This window comes from Geotrypetes seraphini, chromosome 5, assembly GCF_902459505.1.
Source record: "Geotrypetes seraphini chromosome 5, aGeoSer1.1, whole genome shotgun sequence".
Classification (NCBI taxonomy): Eukaryota; Metazoa; Chordata; class Amphibia; order Gymnophiona; family Dermophiidae; genus Geotrypetes; species Geotrypetes seraphini.
This window is the reverse complement of record NC_047088.1, coordinates 120,961,679-120,984,711: the sequence shown is the minus strand read 5'-3', so window position 1 is coordinate 120,984,711 and position 23,033 is coordinate 120,961,679. Positions and strand designations below refer to the sequence as shown.

Here is a 23,033-nt window from a genome sequence, read left to right as displayed (position 1 = left end):
CCAGATATTTCTGCGCCGCTGCTCGATCAACAAAGGTGTGAGGCTTCCCCTCTCTCCAAATGCGCAGCGATGCTGGGTACACCAGCGCAAACCTCACCCCTCTTCTATGTAGCGTGGTGCACAGGGGAGCCATTTCTTTACGCATGGAGGCCACATGTCGTTAAACAGCAACAGTTTCTTGCCATCATAGTCCAGCTAACCCACTTTCCGGTAAGCTTGTAGAATAAGTTCTTTTTCTTTCCAGTTAAGATAGCGAGCAATCGCAGCCCTAGGACAGTTATTATCCCCCGAGCGAGAGCCCAGGCGATGCGCTCGCTCACAGATAAAGCCAGTCGGTGGTACCTCCAGGCCCACCTTAGTCGATAGCCAGAGTTGAAAAAAGTGGTACAGATCCTGATCAGCCCGGAGCTCTGGGAGACCCACCATGAAAAGATTGTTACGGCATTGGCGATTCTCCTGCTCATCGAGGCGGTCAGTCAGTGCTGTCACCTGGGCCTGCAGTGCGACCAAACTCAAGCGATCCCGCTGCGCCGCGTCTTCCCCGTCAGAGACACGCTGCTCCACCGCCGCAATGCGGCCTGCCTGCATCTCAAAACGCTCATTTATGCACTCCACTGCAGACTGAAGCTTATGGAGCCGATCTTTTAAGGCCGCCGACACTAGGCGGGAAATTTCCTGTGCCCACTCTCCCCACTGTGCTGGGGCCGAAGTCGGAGTCGGCGCCGCCATCATTTTGTTATCAGAGAGAACAGACTTGGTTTTTGGCGGCCTCGCAGAACGCACCGGCATGCCGGACACAAAGCACCTTTCCCGGGGCTGCACTCGCGCACAGCACTTAAAGGAGGTCTCCAGAGAAAATTTTGCCGATCCGGCAGTGATTTAGCGGGAGTTTAGCTGGGATTAGGAGACCGGGGACCGGAGAGCTCAAGGGCACACGTCCGTTCAGATCCGATGCATCACGTGACCCCCCTTTTACAAAATTGTAGTGTGGTTTTTAGCCTTGGTGGTAACAGCTCAGATGTTTCAAGTTTATTAAGATTTTATATACCGCCTATCAAGGTTATCTAAGTGGTTTTACAATCAGGTACTCAAGCATTTTCCCTATCTGTCCTGGCGGGCTCACAATCTATCTAATGTACCTGGGGCTCTGGAGGATTAAGTGATTTGCCCAGGGTCACAAGGAGCAGCGCGGGGTTTGAACCCACAACCCCAGGGTGCTGAGGCTGTAGCTTCAACCACCGCGCCACACACACTGTTCATAGAATGCTGAACATTGGAGCTGTTACCACCATGGCCAGCAGTAAAAAATGTTCTACGGTTTTGCAAAAGTGGGGATAAAATAGAAATACGTAGACAAAGGTTAAATTGAACCACCTGCAAAAAATGCAACACCACAGAAACAGTGACACATGTCTCCTAAAGCAAAAAAAAACAAAACATTTTTTCTACCATGTCTTCTCTGGTTTCTGCTTTCCTCATCTTCTTGTCACTCTCTTCATTTCATCCACTGTCTACCCTCTTTCTGCCCCTTCTATATAGCATCTTCACTCCCTTCACCCCCATTGGTCTGGCATCCACTTTCTTCCCTTCCCTGGCATCTCTTTCCTCTCCTCTCCCTTCCCCCACTTCCATCAGCATCTGCCCCCTTTCTTTCCCTCCAACCCAATTCCCTCCAGTATCTTTCCCCCTTATGTCTCTCTCCCCTTTCCCTACACACCAATTCCATCAGCATTTGCCCCCTTTCTCTCCTTCTACCACCCTTCCATACCACCCTGCCCCCTTTCTCTCCCTCCACCACCCTTCCATGCTCCTTTCTCTCTCCCTCCAAACAAATGCAAGGTCCCGTGCTGCCGGCTCTGCTCTCTGATCTCCTTGGCAAAAGGAAGCCTGAAAGCAGAAATCATTAGAACAGCTGGTGGCATGGACAGCAACGCTGTCGACTCTGCTTCAGGAAGGTCCCGCAATGACTGAGTCTGCTGGTCCATCCCCTTCCGACGTCACTTACTTACTCCGGAAGAAGTGATGTCGGAAGGGGATGGACCAGCAGATGCAGTCATTGCGGAACCTTCCTGGAGCAGAGCCGGCCATATTGCTGTTGACGCCGGGGGGAGGGGCCGTCACCGTTGATGCCGCCGGGGGGGGGGGGGCCATTTCCGTTTGAAAAAAAAATTGCAAGGTGAGTGTTTTTGATGGAAACAGGATCTTACTTTCCTCTTCTCCATGCGGTTGTGAAGATGAATTGTGATGATGTCTGTGTTTGCACCGATACCCATCAGATGATGAAGTCGAAGCTGAAGTTGGGGACTGTGGACATTTAGAAGCATGGTCAGGAGGATGCTTCTTTTTGGATGAAGTCAGTGTGGAAGACTTGGTATGTTTAGAAGCATGATGAGAAGAGTGATGTTTCTTACATGGGATCAGTGTCAGAGACCTGAGACATTGGGAACTATCTGCAAGAGAATGGTGTTTCCTCTTGGAAGAACATTTGCTGGAATGAGAAGGCAATGATCGACGATGCCTTGATGAACTTGAATGACAAGAATTGCAGGATTGATGAGATGATCGGTGTTAAGAGGTGCTTCGATGAGGTACCGAAGAGCCAGACATCACAGTGTCATGCTCAGACTGAGCCGGTACCAGAGCAGTCAGTGCAGAGGTAATAAAGTGAAACATGTCACCAAATTCTAAGCGGAAAAGTGCATCCAGCTTTTCCCAAAAAGACAGCACCGGTACCGTCGGCTTTTCTGCCAGTACCAAAGGTGCCTCGGCTCGCCTTGGAGAGAATGACTCCGATGAAGATGCAACTTTCGATGGAAAAGAAGCGAATCATAAGAGAGGTTATCACTTCCCTGCGACACAGACTGGGAAGCTGGTGGCTTCTTAACAGGCTTACCAGAGGGAGTGATGTCCTTCGACCCCAGTGTCGGTTTTGATGGCTGGGAAGTTTTATCGACGTTCATGCTAGTGCCAAATTACTTTTCCTGCTTTAATTTGTGGCTTTTGATGGTATGTTTCTGAAGCAATGAACAACATGAACAGAACTCAACACGATGTTCCAGGCCCAGGCACTACAGACACCAGCAATGTGGGTCAGTGAGAGATATGGGCTATTGACACCTGCTACACTTCTTATAACCCATCAATGGATGGGACATCGATGGGAAGAGCACCTCAGGCAAATCAAACTCAATGACTGAGATGGACATGTGACATTCTGCTCTCTAGACTAGCCCACAAGCAAGTTTCTTCCCTGTTCCTCTTCCTCCTTCCACTGTTCTGATTCCCTTACTCCCCCTCCTACTGGTATTAACGATCCCCAATCTCTCTCCAAATCACTGAATCCCTTAACACCTCACCACTCACTCTTTAAACCCATTGCCTCTCCCTTCCTCTTATCCTCTTCTCCACTCTCTAAAGATCCAACACTTTCTCCCTCTCATTCGATCATCCACTCTCTCCCTGCTTGAACCTCACCCACATCACAGCAGCAGGTGCCCCCTCACTTCTCCTACCCTCACCCATACCACCTTCACCTCCTCTAGCTCTCTGCAAGCAAGAGGAAAAAAACAAACCCTGCTTTATTATTTTTTTTAAAGAAAGAAAAAAGGGAGAAAAGAAAATACACGAGAGCGGGAAAGCAACAAGGCAAAATTGATTGACATTCAAAAAATACAGCCTAGCTCCGCGGAAAACTTAAACTGAAGAGTCGCAAGCCTAGGTCGGAAAGGAAGGCACTCTCGCAAGTGTGGTGTGGTCAGTCGTGAACTTTTTAAAATTCTTAATGTGGCAATACACTTTTTAAGCTGTCTGTACCAGGGTTCCAAGGATTACATCACCCACATGTGAAAATATGCTGTCTGCTTGATTGGGATAATGGATGTTTCCTGTCTTATAGGTGGTTGAGGGTGCTGAAACTAGCTAGATGCAGCCCTTCCTGGGGTCAGAATTGCAGGATCCTGGTACATCCTGAAACTTCCTGTGCTTTTGATAGGGAAAGAGAGCATTAAATGGATGTTTCCTGCCTTATAGGAGGTTAAAGGTGCTGAATCCAGATAGATGCAGCCCTTCCTAGGGTAAGAATTGCAGGATTATGACAGATCCTGGATATCCTGAAACATCCTGGCATATCCTGTGCTTTTGATAGGGAAAGAGTGCATGGAATGGATGTTTCCTGCCTTATAGGTGGTTGAGGGTGCTAAAATCAGATAGATGCAGCTCTTCCTGGGGTCCTGACAGATCCTGCTGGATCATGGATATCCTGCAAATCCTGAAACATCCTGGCATATTCTGTGCTTTTGATAGGGAAAGAGTGTATGGAATGGATGTTTCCTGCCTTGAGGATGTTTCTTGATAGAGGGTGCTGAAACCAGATAGATGCAGCCCTTCCTGGGGTCAGAATTGCAGGATCCTGGTAGGTCCTGTGCTTTTGATAAGGAAGGAGTACAAAATGTGGATGTTTCCTACCACTGTCCACCCCCCCCCCCTTCACTTTACTTTGTATGCTATTTTTATTTCTTCTTTCTGGAACATATTGATTGTATTTTATGCCTCTTTCAGTCCCCCACAATCACTCCCTGCAGCAGCTTCCACTATTTAGCTCTGCAATTTGCACCAACTGTGTTGTCTGATTTTCTGTCATTCTGCAAGAAGTCCCCTCCCCTTTTGCTGACATCATTGTCTTCTGCCAAGCCCACCCACAGAAGAATAGAACTGTATCATAGGGGGCGGGACTTTATAGAGAAATTCCCCACTGAAAGACAGCCTGTTACTGTCATTAAAAAATGAGCATTCCATTCTTAAGGTGGTCTGCCCTACATCCTGGAGATCCTGAGAATCCTGGTTTTTACCATGTTCCCCGTAGCTACAGCAGAGTAAAGCTATAAGGGGTCTAGATAGGGACCATGAGGGGATCAATCCTGAAAGGAAGGATAGATAGACTCCCACAGAGGGGGCTATGCTGAAAGGGGGCTGCAGCGATTACTATGGAATCCGGATTGCCGACGTCGGGGCCCTCCCTTTTTGCGTCTGGCCTACAACTGGGGAAAAAAAAAAGATTTTTACAAAGGATCACAGGGAAGTGGTGAGAAGGACGGGAAAAAGGGATAGATGCAGGATTCGCTAGGGAGTCAGAAAGAGACAGACACGGCTAAATTACCATTGGACAATTGTGTGACTGGACCTGCGGCATATGCCCCTTTTGCCCACTGGTAAAAGCGGCTCTGACTATACAGCAAAAAAAAAGAAAGAAAGAAAGATATATATAATATTCTAACTAGGATACATGGAAACTGAAATCAGGAGCTAATTCCAGTCACTTCAGGCAGGACTCGATCAGTTAATCGCCCTTCCCATTCTATGACATCATGGCTTTTGTTCCTTCCCTTCCATTTTCATTCTGTGATGGGGAGGAATAGTTCGGTATGATTTTTTTTTCCTTAGTATTTTTCCTCTTTTAAAGCTGTTATGGATTTACTTCAGTGAACGAAGAGTAATCAAGAGATAGAAATTAGACTGGGTAAGATGAACCCTCCTTTTGTGGTGCAATCTCAGAAATTTGTTGTCTGTATTTTCCTCTCTGGCCTTCATAGTTCTACGTCTATCGTTATGCTGTTTTCCAGAACAGAAAGATTCGATTTGTATGCCTTTTTTGCTTGTACGTTTTACTTTTTCTGAACGACTTGTGCGGTAGTTTTCGTGTAGAACGAGATTATTTGTATTTGTCTTATTCTAGTTTTATGCCGCTACTTGAAATTTTGTAGTGTTGAGCTTTTGATTTGGCCTCTCCCTACTGCTCCTCCAAATGTATATGTTGGGGGATGGGGGTTCAGCAATCTACTTAGCTGGTATTATGCCGCTATATTTTTAAAGCTTTTAATTGTTATAAATAACATAATGCCCCGTAAATATAATTTGCACTTTGTGTCCCATATGTGGTGATTTAGTATAGGATCGGATGGGGAGGGTATCAATTGGAACTCCACTAACTTGTAACATGGAGGATGTTACTGGACAGACTTTAAGGTAGATAGATATCCTGCAAATAGGATGGTTGAATAGGCTGGAGTGAGCTTGGACAGCAACTTCAGTATTTGGAACCTACAATAATACCAAATGGACTTTACAGGCTATGACTCAGAAATATCAAAGAAGTGACAAGGTAATTTAGTCATGTATTTTTAATGTGTATAACTAATGGGCAGACTGGATTGATCGTTCAGGCCTTTATCTGCCATCATTTTAATACAGTATATGTATCTCTTGGGATGCTGATATTGTAGATTGCATTTTGTTATGTTATCAGGATGTATCTGTAAGATTATTCAAGCAGACTCTGAAATCACCAAATTTGCGCACATTAGTTCCTATTTTATACAAAAGGCAGAGGTCAAATTACTGAGCTATAATGAGATAGTAGGGTTGTCAGCAGGATTTACCTCATAGGATTGAGCTAGTCCCGAATTTTCCTTTTCTAGGAAATGGAATTTAGGACATGAGACATCTATCTGCTCTGTCTCATCCCTTGTCCCTTTTAAAAAGCAGAAATTCATTTTTCTTCATGCTCAGTTTGGAAGACTTTTTCTTTCCCTTCTTTGTTTTGGGATTTTGTGTGACCGTTCAGGTCTTTATCTGCTATCATTTACTATGTTACTATGTATCCTAGGCTGGTATATGTTGCTCAAAGGTAGGCAATAGGGCAAGGGACAAGATGGCACTCCTCTCTCCCAAGGTACCCAAAAAAGAGGACCCCTCAGAGCTCTGCTCATCTCACTCAGAACATTGTCCAGGTGGGTTGCCCCCCCAAAAGAAGAAAAACTTAGGGCTCCTTTTACTAAGGTGCGCTAGCGTTTTTAGCGCATGCAGCAGATTAGTGCGCGCTACGTGGCTAGATCTAACGCCAGCTCAATGCTGGCGTTAGCGTCTAGCGCACGTGGCATTGTAGCACGTGCTATTCCGTGCATTAATGTCCTAACGCAGCTTAGTAAAAGGAGCCCTTAGATTCACAGCCTGTATAATAAAGAAATTAAAACTTTGCAATCAGTAATTATACTTAACAAAACTGAAGCAGTTAAATAAAACTAATATATTAAGGGGCTCATTTTGAAAGCACTTATTATTGTACCTCTATGTAAATGCTTTCAAAATGAGCCCCTAAATATACTGACTAGGGAATGATATAGGGACAAAGGTCCTCTTTTACTAAGGCAACTAATGTGGGCCGACACAGTAACCGCGCCAAAGCTCTTTAAATCCCTATGGGTTTTGATGCGGTTGCCGCGTAACAATCACTAACACTGCTTAGTAAAAGGGGGCCAAAGTTTGTCTTTGTCCCAATGAGCCAGAGCTCAAATAGTTGTGATTTTATATTTAAAATAATTTTATTAAAGTATAACCCCCCCCCCAATATTCTGTATACCTCTCATTTTATGAATCACAAACAATATATAAAAAGGATCAACAAAACCCTTGTCTTCCACCTCACAAATATCCCCTCCACTATTGAGAAAATTGAACAAGCCAAATTACTACAGAATGCTGTGTAGAAAATTTATGCAAACAATATCTCGGTCACACACACAGAACACAAATGCCAATTCTTGAACAATCCCTCTGGAGGCTGAACTAGCGGGGCAGTGCATCTATTCCAGCCTTGGCTGCTTGCACTGTGTATTGCTGGCTGCCACTGAAATGCATTGCAGCACACGTCTCTGTGGTGTCTGTGAGTCACAGTTTGCTGATTTTGGGGGGTGCTCAAATTGGGGTTTTGGGGGGATTCCCTGCATGCCCTGGTCCCCCCACCTGTAAAATCCTAAAATTGCCATTTTTCACATTTTCAACGGGCGTTTTTTAGACAAAATCGGCACCTGCGGCGGCCATCTTGGATTTTCAAAGTTTTTAAAAGTATATTTTTTGGACTAAGAAGCTTCGTTTTTGCTCCAAACTTCACAGATGACCACCTCAGGACAGGATGGCATAGATTCATGCCTTAGATGCGATAGATGGCGGCAGGATTCGTGGCCATGTATCCTGTGCGCCGCAGGCCGTGATGGGGGGTGAGACGTATGCTCCCCTCCTCCTGAGAGGCCTTAACGCTCTTTAATTCCACCGGAGTCATGATTGCTGTGTCCAGGGCACCTAAACTGAGCACGGATGGCATTTTTGCGAAATGCAAGTGCAGTTCCGGGAAAAAGTCTCTTTAGTCTGCTAATCCTGTGAGATCTGAGATGCACAGAGCAGTTCTGGCCGCCGGTGACTATTTTTCTTTATAATTTGTGGCTCTGAGATATCCGACTGTAAAAAAAAAAAAAAAAAGGAGTAAAAGGGGCTTTGCCTGCTTCTCCCACTCTGACTCCAGTCTGTTCCACCTTCAGATGCCAGCATGACGACTTGTTCCTTTATTGGGGTACCAGAAAGCAGGCGGCTCATCCCTGTCCTTGCTTGTGCTTCGGTGTCTGTGCCGATGCTGTCGCCTGTTTCTTCAGCAGAATCAGCAGAGGTGGCTAACTTAGAGGATCTGGGTGATACCCATACCAAATGGGTTCCGAGACGTTGCGGATCGCCAGGCGGTGTGCCGGCTCTTTAAGACTAGCTGCTTGCCCGTCTTATTTTTGGGTCACTGTGAACACGGAACCTAGTTTCAGACCATGCGGTTCTGACAGAATATACAATTCAGAGTTCTGAGCCTCCGCTGTCCGCCTCCTTGCTGCAATGCGGTTTTGGCGGAAGTACTGTTAGAGGTCTGGGAGTCCATGGAGGGTTCCCTTATCCTTGGTCTTGGCAAAGTTGTATCCCATGGCATCGGACTTCAACTAGACTGATCCCGCTGACAGTGGATTCAGCTGTGGCTCAGGTCACTAAGCGTACATCTTTTTCCTCAGATGGGAGAGATTGTCCTGCAGGATGTTCAGGACTGATGATTGCATTTTGATTTCCAGTGTCTTTCTGTTTCCGCTACGGTGGGAGGGTGAGCTGCGGCGGCCACTTCCTTGTGGCCTGGGCATGTCTGAATTTTTTGCCCGACACACTCTGTAGCATTTTGAACTAAGCTGGGAGCTTCTTCAGGCTCTGCTCAGGGAATGACTTGGATTCACCAGTGGTCGGGTGCTATTTCAGCTAAAGGCTCCGTTGATCAGGTTCCCTTTTAAGGGTTCACTCCTGTTTGGCTAGGGTTTGGATGACCTTATAGCCAGTGTTCAGGTCTGTAGCCTGAGGTGTTACATGGCTCTAGACCCCGTCCGACCAGGGATGTGGGATGGATGGAATTTCGTTCCTACCGGCGCACTTCTCAGTTCACCGGACCCCCTCTCTTTGGAGGTGCAATGCACCAACAGTTTCCTACTCCCGGCCTTCTGCCCCTCTCTAGAGAAAAATATGACGCCAGGTCTCTGGCTTTCGGCCTTCCTTCTGGAATGGCAACTGGTAATCTCGGTCCAGTGAGGAGTCGTCGTGCTCAGGGAAGGCCTTTGACTACAGTTTTTCCAGCCTCCGCCGGAATTCTTCCTGTCCTGTGGGAATTCCGGACAGGGCCAGCCAGGTGTGAGCCACAGCGAGCAGGTTGCTGGATCAGGCAGCTATAGAGCCTGTCTCAAAGGGAGACTGGGGCACCGGGAGATATGTGATTTACTTCAGCATGCCAATGAAGGATTCCAAAGACTGCAGACCAATTCTGGACCTGAAGGCAGTGAACATCTTCCTGTGAGTTCTGCGTTTCTGGCTGGAAACGGTGCATTCAGTGGTGGCAGCAGTGGCACCCAGGGAGTTTTTGGATTCCTTGGACCTTTCGAAAGCGTACCTCCACATCTCATTTTTTTTTTTTTTGTTTGTTTGTTTGTTTGTTTTTCTGGATCATTAGAGGTTCCTGAGGTTTCATGTTCTCGGGAGGCACTTCCAGTTCGCGGCGCTGCCTGTTGGATTGGTGTCCTCACCCAGATCATTCACCACAGTCATAGTGGTGGTAGCTGTCCATCTGCACTCGCTGGGTGTGCAGGTCCATCAGTACCTCGACAACTGGCTGATCAGAGCTCCCTCTTTGGTGGAAGACCCTTGGAGGTTTGCCAAGCGGTAACTGCTGGACAGTCTCGGCTGGGTGATCCATCTCAAGACGGTGTCGCCTAGAGCCGCCACAGGACTTGGAGTATGTGGCAGTCCGGTTCCATGCGGGCAGGAACCAAGTGTTTGATGGAATCCAGCAAGCTCAAGCTTCAGAGTGCAGTTTGGGACATGTTAGCGGCTCCAGCTCCGACGGCCTGGCAGAATCTGCAGGTATTGAATCTCATAGAGGCGACCATAGTTGTGATCGTGGGCAAGAGCTCGCATCCGTCCTATTTAGTTGTCCCTTCTGTCTCTGTGGGGTGAAGGTGCCTGGTTGGTGATGGCTCGCAGCTGTATGGTGTGGTGGTTGAATCTGGTTACTCTGTACAGAGGGCTCCCTCTGTGCATCTTTGACTGGGTGCCCCTGGTGATGGACACGAGTCTCTATGGTTGGGGAGCAGTGTGCCAGTTTGTTCCGGTCCACTGTCTGTGGACTGCGTTGGAGAGCAGATGGCTGTTAAATTGGCTGGAGATGCGTACGATCTGTCTGGCCCTGCTGTGATTTCAAGGAAATCTCTGCGTATTCTCAGACATTGCGACGGCGGTTGCCTATGTCAACTGGCAACAGGGCATGAGAAGTCCCTTGCTGAGCCTAGAGGCTCGGATGCTTGTTGCCTAGGCGGAGAAGCGTCTGATGGCCTTGTCCTTGGCTCATGTGGCAGGGGTGGACGATGTGCCAGTAGACTTCCTCAGTTGTCAGATTCTGCACCCGGGAGAATGGTTCCTGTCCAGGCTAGCGCTCAAAGCCATGTTTTGTTGGTGGAGTTGTCCCGCCTTCGATCTAATAGCGTCCTCGGGGAACCAGAGGGCGGACAGGTTCTTCAGCTGCAGACGGGAGGTCGGCAGAGCAGGGCTCGGTGCTCTGGTTCAGCCATGGATGGATGGGGAACTTCTGTATGGCTTTTCCCCGTGGCCTATGATAGGGAGCGTTCTGGGCAGGGTGGCATCTCACGCAGGTTCGGTGTTCCTAGTGGCCCCGGACTGGCCCAGCTGCCCTTGGTTTGCAGACCTGATGCAGTTGAGCTCAGTGAGGGATCTGCGTCTTCCTTGCCATCGGAGATGCTCATGCAGGGCCCGATAGACCTTCAAGTTCTGGACGGCTCAGGCTTGTAGCCTGGCACTGTATGCACGGCCTTGAGGGATAGGGGCTTCTCTTCTGCTGTCATCGCCACGTTTCTTCACGGCGACAGGAATTCGGGGTCGACCTCCGCAAAGGCCTAGAGGTACTTTTCAGCCCGTTGTACAGGAGTTCACGTGGATCCTTTAGCCCCATCGGTGGCGCATGTTCTGGCCTTCTTGTGGGCTGGCCTGTGGCTGTTTCTTCTTCCGGGTCCCCATTGTGGGACTGTCGTGTTCGGGTCCCTCTTCTCTCGGGGATTCTCTGGCGCCTCCCCAAGATGATGCACGCTTCTTACCGGGGGGGGGGGGGGGAGGCTGAAGCCTCCCTTGCGACTGCTGTATCCTCTGTGGGATCTGAGTCTGGCTATCCATTCACTGGCTCGTTTGATCTATGAACCCCTGGATGCGATTGCTCTGAGAGATGTTGCCGTAAAGACCACTTTCCTCGTTACAGTCGCTTCTGCTCAGGTTCTGTCAGAGCTTCAGGCTATATCATGCAGGGATCCTTTTCTCTGCATCTCGGAGTCTGCGGTTGTTTTGAGGACTGTGTCTTCTTTTCTTCTGCATGTGGGGTCAGCAGTCCACTTCAACCAGGTAGTTCTGCTACCCACTTTTGTTCTGTCGGGTTCCAAGTCTAAGAGGTGCGGCATCTCCTTTTGAGATGCCTTGAAGCTACTAACAATTTCCATCTGTTGGACCATCTGTTTGTCTTGGCGGGCCCTGCGCGCGGGGGTTGGCCTGCTTCCGAGGCTACCTTCTCGCGTTGAATACGTGCGGGCATTTCCGCAGCATATGTGGCGGTGAGGAAGCAGCCTCCCCTTGGGGTGAGGGCTCACTCTACCGAAGGAAGGGCTTCCTCGTGGGCTGACTCTCATGTGGTCTCTCTGAGGAGATTTGTTGGGCGGCCACGTGGGTTTCCCTTCATCCTTTTTCCGGGTTTTACCGGCTTGATATGGCAGCTATGGGTGATGTGGCCTTTGGCCCTTCTGTTCTGGCGGCGGGCTCATTAGCCCCCCCCCTGAGATTTGGGACTGCTTTGATACATCCCGCTAGTTCAGCCTCCAGAGGGATTGTACAAGAATGAAAGATTAGGTTTCCTACCTCTGCTAATCTTCCTTCTTGTAGATCTCCTCTGGAGGCTGAACTCCCGCCCATCTGTTTTGTCTAATTCACAGATTGCCTGCCAGTAATTGGTAAGTTGGCTTTCTCTCTTTGACCATCCTCACTAAAATTTCCCTGAGTGTCCTTTTATGTAAGCTTATGGGGTTTTAAGGGTCCTGGGGTGGTACCCCTTCTGCTCTTTAGGCTGTGTCTTCTTTAGCGACCTGTTCCTCAGTTTTGCAGGTGTGAAATGTGGGTTATTCCATGTCAAGTGATCAAGGGCTCCCTGCATGACCATCACGGATTTTGATAAAACTTTATGCACAAGGTCGCTAGTGCTGTTTAGCACTGTTACCATCGGGACAGGCAGTCCCGCTGCTGCCCGACTTTTTCCAGCTGAGAGGGTCCTTCAGAATCCTTTAAACAGCGGTCCAGCCGCCGAGGGAGCCTGTCGCTAGTGCTGTTTAGCACTGTTACCATCGGGACAGGCAGTCCCGCTGCTGCCCGACTTTTTCCAGCTGAGAGGGTCCTTCAGAATCCTTTAAACAGCGGTCCAGCCGCGGTACGCGGCCCGCGGTTGCGAGCCCCGGGTCGCAAGCTGAAGGGGCGTGGCTAAAGGGGCTTGCCCCTTTTGAGCCCCTTCGGAGCCTAAGAGGAGCAGGGAGCAGGACTACCGATTCTTCAGCATGGGTAAGAGGAAAGCCAAAGCAATACCATCTGCTGGAACAACAGGCCCGATGGATCGCCATCTTGTGGTTCCTATCTTGCCTCCTGTTGAGGAACAGGTAACTTTTAATATTCAAGCTGTCTCCTTATCTTCTGGGGAACCAACACCACCTCCTCAACCATCATATTCCCTACGGTTAGAAGAATCTCCTTCCCCTTTTAAGGAAGGAATAACTTCTTCTTCCCCCCAATCATTGTTATTATCTGGTCTGGAGGTTTCAGGACAATCCCTGGGGCAAGCTAAAGAACTAACCCCAGTGCAGATGATTACTGGGCAAAGCTCGGACGTTCTCCCCAAGGATAAAGTGATCACTTTAAATGATGTTTGGCTTAGCATTAACAGAATAGAGTCATCTTTACAAAAAACCGTTTTGAACTTATGTCAATTTTCATCTGATGTAACTGTGAAAATTAAAGAACAAGATAAAAAAATTGGAGAAACAGCTGTAAAGGTTGAAAAGTTAGATCAGGCAGTAGGTAATTTACAAGCCAGTGCTGTTTCTAATATAAAGGATAGTATGATGATACATGCTAAATTAGAAAAAATGGAAAATGCTATTAGAGTTAAGAATCTTCGCTTGTTAAATTTTCCGATCACACATTACCTCTCTTCAATGGAACTCTTGAGAATGTATTTGAGGGAAATATTACATTATAATAAAGTGGAGACCTTTGAGGTCGAAAATTTATATTACATCTCAAGAGATTCCAAAGAAAAGGTAGATGAAGGTGGAATGGATAGAATAGTATCACCTGAGAGTTTGAATGTATCACAGTTTTTGGAGTCATCTAAAGACATAATTGAGAAACGAGCAACTCTTCTCGTGACCTTTAAGACAGAGCTTGAGAAGCAAGATATCTTGAAATTATATTTTCTGAAAAAGCAAGAGATGTTTTGTGGTCAACGGGTGATAATTTTTCCAGATGTCTCTAGACAAACCCAGTTTAAGAGGAAACAGTTCCTTCAGCTAAAGCCAAAGGTTTTGGCAGTCGGAGCTACTTTCTTTTTAAAATTTCCATGTAAATGCCTGATTTCATATGAAAGTGATAAATATGTGTTTTTTGAGCCAGCCCAGGTGGAAGATTTTATTAAAGAGAAACCTTTGTTGAAAGTTTAAATTCCTAATATTTAGTTTATTTTTGGAGGATGATGTATAATATATATAAAAGCCATTTGCCTGTTCCTAGATAGTAGATAGAAAGATTTGCTTTGATGTTTTATTAGTACTGGCGATCAGCTTTAACGTGGACTAGGATATAGTTGTATTAGTTTCCTTATATATGATGTTAATTCCCGTTTGGGAATTTACATTTGTTCTATTTGTGTTCATTCATGTAGGTTTGTTACTAAAATATTGTAATGAATAATCTAATAAATATAAAAAAAAAACAAAAAACTTTATGCACAAAGTCCCACATGTATCAAACGAACTTTGGTAAAGTTTTAGTTTCGCCTGTGGAATATTCGTGGAGATATAGCCATTTGTTTGACCCCCATACTGCAATGACATACAGTACAACAGTGACATTCTGACAACTTTGAGACACAATATCTCACGAGTTATGTTTCCAAAAAAACTGAAACTTAGCTACCCTGCACAACTTTTGGAGCTCTATTCAATGCTACCAATAATAATTTTTGTCGAGCACTGAGTGAATGGCTGAATTACAGTAAACTTGGCCGAAAAAATTAGTGCTCCAAAAAAAGTCAAAGTTTGACATTACTTAGCTCCCACAATAATTGAGTAATAAATGCGAAATTTGGCGCATAATGTCTCAGTACAACGTTGTTTTCAAAAGTACAATTTCAACCTCCAAGCTCTTTCCATTAGTTTACAAATTAAGTGTAAAGTTGCTAATTTGTGTAAAAAGGCCAAAAATAGAGTATTTTCAGCCTGCTTTTACAGAAAAATACCTTTCAGAAACTCTTTCAAATCAGTCTCATTAGAAAGAGCATATTTCAAACCCCCTAGAAAAGTGGGCTTCATTTTTCAACGCAGGTTAACAATGCCCGAAAAAGGGGGACAAAGTTGGGAGATGTCACCATAGCAACGGCCTACGTTTCAACTTACAATTATGTCACTTTTCACACTGTTTTTCCCTGTTTATTTTTACTCAAGCTTTGGGTACAATTATAGTGTTCTTAATTAATGATTATTCCTAACTAGAAATTGAGGTGATAATTTTGTTGCATGCAGATCACAAATTACAACTTGTTTTCTTTTTCAGATCCACATTATTATTAATTCAGTTTAAAATGGATGCCAACGAATCGACTAATAATAATCCTTTTCTGCCAGACTGTGCCATTGGGCAAAAATTGTTGTCAAAGTGTCATGACGGCACATTTTATTCTAAAAAATGTGGGCTCATTTTTTTACATAATTTGTCAACCGATGAAAAATTGCTTATTACTCGGCGCTCTGAAGTTGAACTGATGGATAAAGACCAAATCTGCCTCCACCACAAAGCAAAGTATCTCGACAAATACGAATTAAAGCAAACATCGTGTTGTAATCCATTTGAAAAGAAAAATCACATTGTTCAAAGTGGATTGTTAAAAGTTGATCTTGCCATGTCTAATGATTTTAGAAAAGTGGCAAAAATAAATATCAAGCCAGGTCAGAAACTTTGCAATAGGTGCAATGCCCAATACGTTTCAATGAGTGAAGCTACTGCAGCATCTTCATCTTCAGACGATTTTGATATCAGCATCTCCGATGCAGTTGATCAAAGCTTGGCTGCTTTAGGAACCTCTCCATTGAAAATTCGAAGGTTAGCTAGTAGAGATAAAGCCAGCTATGTGATACGAAAAATTGAACGTGTGCAGAATGTGATAGCCAAGAAGATTACATCTGCTGCTGGAGTTTCAGCTGAAGAAGTTGGGCCGTCTCGTCAGTCTGTAGAATGCAAGTTATGTGAAGATTACACTGACCTCATTGAAGAAATGAAAACGAAAATTGCAATATCCAACAGGTCAATGAAAGTTCAATTATTGACGATGGCCCCAAAAAGTTGGTCAATAAAGGAAACAGCAATGAAGTTTGGCGTTTCAGAGCGCATGGTCAGAACAGCCCAAAAAGTAAAGAAAGAGAAAGGCATTTGTTCTATACCTGATGCAAAAATTGGCAAGTCCCTTCCAAAAGAAATTGCAAATAGAGTTCAAGATTTTTACGAAGACGATGAATTCAGCAGAATATGTCCTGGCAAAAAAGATTGCATTTCAGTCCGCCTCAATGGTTTAAAAGTACAAAAGCAAAAGCGGCTGCTGTTGTGTAATTTAAAAGAGCTGTACGTGGCGTACTGTAACAAATACGGAACTGAAATTGGTTTTTCCAAATTCTGTGAGTTCAGGCCAAAGTGGTGTGTAACCGTTGGTGCATCAGGTGCACACTCCGTGTGTGTCTGCACGATACATCAAAATATAAAGCTCATGCTACAAGGTGCCAATGTCAAAGAGAACTACTAAGTTCTTATGGAAAAAACTGTGTGCGACCTAAATGTCAAGGACTGTATGCTACAACGATGTCAAAACTGCCCTGGTGAAGAAGCACTAACAGCATACCTGGAAGAAATATTCAAGGATTTAGATCCAGAAGAATCAATAGAATTTAAGCAATGGGTTCACGCTGACCGTGAAACATTAGAAACAAGCGTACTAACCATGGACAACTTTATTGAAAGACTTGCAAGCAAGATTTGGAAGTTGACAAGCCACCATTTCATTTCAAAACATCAAAGTGAATATTTGAAGATGTTGAAGACAGGCTTAAAAGAAACGGAAATGATCGTTTTGATGGATTTCGCTGAAAATTACTCATTTGTTGTACAGGATGCCGCCCAAGGCTTTCACTGGGAAAATTCACAAGCTACGGTACATCCTTTTGTTGCATATTACCTCAATGAAGTGGGCACATTGCAAGTTGTAAACTGTTGCATTATTTCTGATCATATGCAACATGATACGATATCTGTACACGTGTTTATTCAAAAGTTGATCGAATTTTTGGTAACTCAAACAAACATTACCAAAATATACTACTTCAGTGACGGCTCAGCTGCACAATATAAAAACTACAAGAACTTTGTGAATTTGTGCAATCACAGAAATGATTTCAACATTGAGGCTGAATGCAATTTTTTTGGAACTAGCCACGGAAAATCACCCTGCGATGGAGTTGGTGGAACAACTAAACGACTGGCTGCCCGGGCTAGCCTCCAAAGATCATCAACGGATCAAATATTGATGCCAAAGGATCTATTTAACTTTTGTGACCAAAATATACACGGAGTTAAATACATTTATGTTCCAAAAGAAGAAATTGAAGAAAGCAAAAAATTTCAAGAAGAAAGATGGCATGAAAGCAGCACAGTAGCCGGTACCAGAGAGCACCACCAATTTGTACCAGTCGACTCAAACTCGGTTCGTGTCAGCAAAGTTTCAAATGACACAATAAATTTTGTTGCCAAAATTTCTGATACTGCCATTCCAAATTTGAAAGTGTCCGAAATCTTTCCTGGTTGCTACGTTGCCTGTACTTACGATAATCAATGGTGTATAGGCAACGTTGTTGAAGTCTTAATTGAACAAAATGATGCATTGATAAAATTTATGCATCCTCATGGTCCAGCTCATTCGTTTTATTGGCCAGAAAGGCAAGACGTTTGTTGGGTTCCAGAGCAACACCTCATCTGCATGCTTTGTGCCCCTTCAGTTACATCATCCGGCCGCCAATATCAATTTCCAGAAACTGCATTGAAGAAAGTGGCTCAAAAATTTAACAGAATGTTATAAAGATTGCTGGCGAGGGACTTGATCCAAGATGGCCACGGTTGTGGAGCGCTGAGCAACCGCCCGCAAATCTTCACTAAAGGAAACTTTTCTTTAGGCGGTTAACACCGCAGAATTCTTACCATGCCGAAAAGGAGGGGAAAGGGAGCCTCTTCGGCCCCACGGCGTCCCGGTTCAGCCTCCTCTGGCAATATTGAAGATCTGCTGAGACGGATGCAGGGCGTCATGGGAACGTCGGTGGTGCCCCCGGCTGGGACGCTTCTTGGTAACGGACTCGAGGCATCTCTTCGGGCTCATGAGATCTCTTTGAGCCCCGACACGAGAATCCCTCCTCCCAATCCTCGAGTCACCAGTTCCCCGGGAGTGGGGAGCCAGCCGGAAGTCGGCATGAGCTCTCCCCCAGAGGCTGCAGGGAACGGTGAGATGAACATCGACTCAGGCTCACAAGGATTGCAGCAGAGCCTGAGTGTATTTGAGGATACAACAACGCTGGGATTAACTCCAATACAGGAGGGACGGAGAGGAGAGGTTCCTGTAGCTGGTGAGCCTAATATACAACTATTAAACTTGCAAACTGTTGACCTTGTAAAGCCCCAAGAAGTCACAATGGGAGCTTTGTGGGATTTGATTGCCAATCTGACTAGAACAGTAAATAGTAACCATCTTCAAATAGAGGGGAAAATAAAAACTCAAGAGAAAGAAGTTCTTCAGATAAAACAAGACTTGGGAGAATCAAAACTAGATATCCAGTGCATTAAAGATCAACTTAAATCTTCCAAGCTTCTTCAGGACACCTTAATTAAGGATAATATAAATTTAAGAAGGAAGATTGAGACATTTGAAAATTTCTCCAGGAATAATAACTTAAGATTGATTAATTTTCCACGAATTTCAACAGTGACTCCAAGAGAAATGTTAAAAAGGTATTTGCTGGAGATATTGGAAGTATCGGAAGATTCATTGCCTCCTTTCACCCAGGTCTATTATTTGCCTAATAAAAATAAGGATCTTCAAGAAAAAACGCAGGGACCAATTGATGTATCTGCTTTACTTGAACTATCTGATAAAGAAATAGCAATACCTGCTACATTGATTGTTACCCTGGCTATTACGCTCGATAAGAATTGGCTTTTGAGATTATTCTTTAAAAATAAAGAGAAAAAGTTTCTTGATTTAAAGATTCAGATGTTCCCAGATTTGGCAAGAGATACACAAAGACGTAGAAAAGAGTTTTTATTATTAAAACCTGGTGTTTTGGCTCTTGGGGGAACTTTCTATCTTCGACATCCTTGCAAGTGTATAGTTCAATATAACTCTCAAAAATATGTTTTCTTTGAACCAAATCAGTTAACGGCCCTCCTCTCCATGTCTTGCCTGGAAAAGGGGAAAGAATGAGGGCTTGAGATATAAGGCGCCTGGAATTTCAGTTAACCACGTACCACTTATCTTTTATAATATGGTTCTTTGTTAAAATTCCGTTTAATTCACATCATGGATCAAAATGGTGGACTTGAGAGATTATACAAATATTTGATTTCTATATAATTCATTATGTTTCTATTTGTTCTTTTTGTTGTAATCACTTTCTGTACAAGATGTATCTTGATTTGTTAATTTGAAAATTATAAATAAATAAATTAAAAAAATAAATAAATAAATAAAGATTGCTGGCAGTTAAAATCAAAGTGGACTTCACTTCGGCTTGGGAACCATATAAGATACCCAATTTAGGCTTGGGAACCTAGGATAAGACACCGTAATCATTGGCTTTGGAACCAGAAAGATACCAACAAAAGACTTTGGAACCTTGACAAAGAAACCAAATGCGAGGCTTGGGAACCTGGACGAAGTGGCCCACCCGTGGCTGGTATTGCACAGCTATCGGGCGTGACCCCTATGGCGATGGGGTTGCCAGTTCAAACTCTTGAACTGGTAGTGACAATGTCACCATGGACCAACGCAATAGAGTAGTAGTAATACTACGTCAATACAAAACTGTAACTTAAAAAATGACAGAACTATGTTGAAATAGAGGTTGTTGCCGTGGCAACGTCTCCCAACTTTGTCCCCCTTTTTCAGCCATTGTTAACCTGCGTTGAAAAATGAAGTCCACTTTTCTAGGGGGTTTGAAATATGCTCTTTCTAATGAGACTGATTTGAAAGAGTTTCTAAAAGGTATTTTTCTGTAAAAGCAGGCTGAAAATACCCTATTTTTGGCCTTTTTACACAAATTAGCAACTTTACACTTAATTTGTAAACTAATGGAAAGAGCTTGGAGGTTGAAATTGTACGTTTGAAAACAACGTTGTACTGAGACATTATGCGCCAAATTTTGCATTTATTACTCAATTATTGTGGGAGCTAAGTAATGTCAAACTTTGACTTTTTTTGGAGCACTAATTTTTTTGGCCAAGTTTACTGTAATTCAGGCATTCAATCAGTGCGTGGCAAAAATTGTTATTGGTAGCAATGAACAGAGCTCAAAAAGTTGTGCAGGGTAGCTAAGTTTCAGTTTTTTTGGAAACACAGCTCGGGAGATATTGTGTCTCAAAGTTGTCAGAATGTCATTGTCGTACTGTATTTCATTGTGGTATGGGGTCAAACAAATGGCTATATCTCCACAAATATTCCACAGGCGAAACTAAAACTTTACCAAAGTTCGTTTGAGACATGGTGGACTCTGCATATGAAGTTTCATCAAAATCCGTGATGGTCATGCAGGGCACTTTCCAAGAATCTGATCACTTGACATGGAATGACCCATGTTTCAATTTCTTATTATCCTAACTTGGCCTCTTTTGGCGGTTGTTGATTATGTATTTGGTTATCATGAGCAGCTTGTGTTTCCTGTTTATATTAGATACTCCTGATTGTGATTAGATTGTGAGCCTTCGGGACAGTAAGGGAATTTTTCAAGTACCTTTCTTATTTCTAATCTTAATGTATATTTTTTGTAAACCGCTTAGAACCTAACGGATGTAGCGGTATATAAGAAATAAATTACATTACATTACATTACTTTGATACCTACTGCACTTCAAGGGGAGTGGCCGCAGAAGTGACCTTGCAGAGGGGATTGGTTTTATTTTTAAGTTCTACAGCCAAGACTAGAATAGATGCACTACCCACTAGTTCAGCCTTCAAAGGAGATCTACAAGAAGGAAGATTAGCAGAGGTAAGAAACCTAATCTTTCAATACATAATAGCTGACCAAAAATTATAAACAAACCAAAATCCCAAGAAGCCACACTCTTTCCATTTAGTACAACACCAAAAAAATTGAAAGATCAATTTCCTCCTATAGCTGTGCAAAATATAAAGATAACACATGCCAAGAATGGTATTAGGGGAGTGGAGTGCAATAAGTGCAACTGCCTCCTGACCAGGGAGAGCCCTAAGCCTGCTGGAAGCTGAAGGTGGCGTGGCCTGGAACTTCATGCAATGTTTAATTTTTTTTGGAAATTAATTCATAATGTCATAAGCAATTTTTTTTTAATTAACAACAGTGTTTCTTAACCTTTTCAAGCCAAGTACCCCCTAAGCCTAACAAATACCAAATACCCCCGCCCAAACTCTACCCCTGACTCCACCCCCATAATAATACTTCTAATTGTAATGCAGTTTCTTCCATCCATTTTTCATATACACACAATATAATCTTATTAATACATAATGGTAACCACAAAATTAAAAAAGCACAAAGCACACTGTACACAGAGAAAATGTTAATTATCATTTATATTTGGGGGTTTTCAGATGTCAAGGCAGATGACTTTAAAATATGCAATGTCACCTCAGTAACAACTATAGAAAAATATACAAATATAGTCCAAAATATAGACAGCAGATATAAATTCTCAAAACTGACACATTTTGATCACTAAATTGAAAACAAAATCATTTTTCCTACCTTTGTTGTCTGGTGATTTCATGAGTCTCTGGTTGCACTTCTTTCTGACTGTGCATCCAATATTTCTTTCTTTCTTTCTGCCTCCTGCACGTATCCTCTCCTCCAGACCTCATTCCATTCCCCAACCAACATCTTTCTCTGTCCCTCCAGGAGTCCAACTTTTCTTCTTCTCTCATCCCCCAGAGATCATGTGCAGCATTTTTCACCACTGCCAACCAGCCTCATGTTCGTTTTTCCTGCTATCACCCCTTTCCAACACCATGCCACATCTCTCCCTCTATCACTATGCCCAACATTCTCCCCCTTGCATCCCCTTCAATCTATCCCTCTGTTCCCTCTCCACCACAATATCCAACATTTCTCCCTCTCATCCTTCTATTCCCCATTCATCTCTACCTCACTCTTCTCTGTGCCCAATTTCCTCTGCCTTTTTCCCTATGTGCACCATGTCTTTCCCTCTCACACTAACACACTCAGGCCCAACAATTGTCCCTTTCTATTCCCTCCCTCTCTCCCTCCTTCCTATGTCTCAAGTTAGTGCCCCCTCTCTCCCTCCTTCCTATGTCCCAAGTTCATGCTCCCTCCCCCTTACTGCCTTCCAGCCTTTGTCCCACTCCCTCCCTCCCCTGAAGCTGACCTGCGCCAATTCCTCCTCCCCCCCAGTCCACCGCCACCATCCGCCAGCTCCATTTAATTATCCCTACCACCGCTGCAACTCTGGGAAGGGAAGGGCCAGATGCGTGCATCGATTGCATGCTGCTAGCCCACAAGCCTTCCCCCAACATCAATTCTGATTTTGGAGAGAAGGTCTGGACCAGCCAAGCAGCAAATGGCTGGCCTAAACCTTCTCTTGGGGGAAGACTTGTGGGTCGGTGGCGTGCAATTGCTGCACATGCCTGGCCCTTCCCTTCCCAGAGTTGCGACGGTGGGGGGTGACAGGAAGGAATTAGCGGTCAGCCCACATACCCCCAACAGGCAGTCCACGTACCTCCTAAGGTATGCATACTGCAGTTTGAGAAACACTGATCTAAAAGATACTTGGTTTTGCATTTCTCAAAACTGAAAATTTGTGTCTGCAGAGATAACATATACAGAGTTGAGAAAAAGACTTTAAACCCCCATTGTTCCTTTTCAAATTGATGTACCTCTTCAGTGGAACTAAGTGTGAAGAGGAAGGAACAAGCAGTAAACATGAATGTGAAACCTTTTGAACAGAATGCTCTACAGGTTTTGGGATCTTTGTGTGTATAGCCTGAGGTTTATCATATTTTCTCCGTGGAGGAGAAAACCTATAAT

General features: G+C 44.5%; 1 protein-coding gene across 4 annotated transcripts in view; it reads left to right on the top strand.

Moving 5' to 3' along the window:
- Positions 1-4,820: 4,820 nt before the first annotated feature.
- Positions 4,821-23,033, top strand: part of SH3BP4 (SH3 domain binding protein 4) — a 241,357-nt gene continuing 223,144 nt past the window's right edge. For 2 of the 4 annotated variants that reach the window (XM_033944887.1, XM_033944885.1), the window contains exon 1: positions 5,528-6,157. The gene's annotated coding sequence lies outside the window, so the exon portion shown is untranslated. The other 2 variants (XM_033944884.1, XM_033944883.1) reach the window with 2 other exon arrangements.